This window comes from Bombus bifarius, unplaced genomic scaffold (genome assembly GCF_011952205.1).
Source record: "Bombus bifarius isolate JDL3187 unplaced genomic scaffold, Bbif_JDL3187 scf7180000008010, whole genome shotgun sequence".
Lineage (NCBI taxonomy): Eukaryota > Metazoa > Arthropoda > Insecta > Hymenoptera > Apidae > Bombus > Bombus bifarius.
In genome coordinates, this window is record NW_022884388.1 from 31,370 (window position 1) to 33,641 (window position 2,272).

Below are 2,272 nucleotides of genomic sequence, written 5' to 3' on the forward strand. Positions count from 1 at the left end.
AAAGTCCGAGGGACTGGTATGAGTGTTTTGATAAGTATGTGACGAGATTAGGTTTTAAAAAGAACAATATAGAGCTGTGCCTATATACTTATGGAGAGGGAGAAAATGTTGTTTATTTGTTAATATACGTAGACGATTTGTTGATTTGTAGTAAAAACAAAGGGAAGATACAAAGTGTAAAAAAATTATTAACTGATAAATTTGAAATGAAAGATTTAGGTGAAGTAAAAGAATATCTTGGAATAAATATAGAGTATGATTATTTAAAAAATGAAATGAGATTAAGTATATAGAAATTTGAAAGGTTTAGGTCATGGATGAATGTAAAATAAGAGAAATGTAAAGAAAGCGATAAATGTCAAATATTTTGTTAATTCGACAAGTATGTAAATAAAATTAAGTGTACAGTATAAATGTAAGGAGGCGTGTTAGGGAAGTGATACATTTACACTGTACATGAGAGTGTGTGTGTAAGGGTTAGAGGGCGTCAAGGACTCAGTGGAGACAAAAGACTGTTGCCAGATGTTAGAAGAATCTAGGCTAATCGGTTGGCAACCAGCGTGCGTGCAAGACGTTCTTAGAGAGGAATATAGATGTATAACTGTTGTATGGGAAATATAGTCAATAATTTGTATTCCCAAATCCTCGAATTTCCTTAACAGACATTATAATATTCGGACAGTCGATTGAAGAGCACAATAGCAACCTCGCGATAGTATTGCAACGCCTACGCGAACTCGGACTCAAAATACAGCCGGACAAGTGCGAATTTCTCAAACCAGAATTAGAATATCTTGGACATATAGTAACCGCCGAAGGTGTAAAGCCAAATCCCAAAAAATTAGAAGCCGTTAGCAATTTCAAACAGCCACGTAATCCCACAGACATCAAATCGTTCTTAGGACTAGCAGGTTATTACCGTAAGTTCATCAGAAACTTTTCTAAGATCGCGAAACCATTGACCGAACTTACAAAAAAGGAGACACCATTTCATTGGACAGATAAAACCCAGGAAGCATTCCAGACATTAAAAGACAAACTCTGTTCATCACCCGTACTAAAATTCCCAGACTTTGCGAAACCATTCACATTAACGACTGACGCCAGTAACGAAGGTATAGGTGCAATCTTATCACAGGACGGACATCCATGTTGTTAGATCTCGCGAACTCTAAACCCACCGGAACGAAATTATTCCACTACAGGAAAAGAACTTTTAGCAATAGTATGGGCCGTGAAACGCCTCCGACAATATCTGTTAGGACGGAAATTCCTCATTCGAACCGATCACCAAGCACTAAAATGGTTACAGAATTGCAAAGACCCCTCATCACGCTTGATGAGATGGCGATTAAAACTAGAAGAATACGAATACGACATAGAATACACGAAAGGAAAATATAATACTGCAGCCGACGCACTATCTAGAATACATGTTCTGACCAGACGACGCGAAAATTTGAACATAGAACTCGATAAAAAATATCACGATTGGGAAAAATCTACCGACGCGTTACCCAAAATTCTCAAAATGACTCCGAACCGTAAATCTTTCTATCAATTATCCAAAACAGAGCTAGGAAATTACGACAGAATCGAATGGTTAACTAAATTAAACGAAATTATTCGTATAAACGAAAAGATAGGTATAGGCGACGACAGTTTCACAGAGACCGAGAAGAACGCGATCAAACGAATTTTACTATTCCTGAACGACACCGTAAAAGAATTAAATTTTGCATGGGAACCAATTCAAACATATAGCGACGAAGAAATAGACGAATTATTGAAAGAAAATCACGATTTAGTAGGACACCCCGGAATACAAAAGACATACGACCGCATTCGTGAACGGCACAGAGTACCAGATTTGATGAAACGCATACAACAACATATAGAATCATGCGACACATGCCAAACATCTAAAACTACACGTATCAGACCGCGCGAAGAACCTTGTATCACCGACACACACACACTGAAAAAGACGAAAAAAGGCAATCAGTACATTCTATCCATACATAACAAATTGACAAAATACTTAATACTCGTACCACTAAAAACTCAGCAAACGGAAACAATTTGGAACGCACTCTTGAATCATTACATTTACATCTTTTCCGCTCCAAAAAAGATATTAACTGACCGCGGACAGAATTTTATATCTAGTTTAATGCAACAGTACGAAGACGCGTTCAAAATCAAACATATCAAAACGACATCCTTCCACCCACAAAGTAACGGATCGTTAGAACGGACACACGCAGTAATA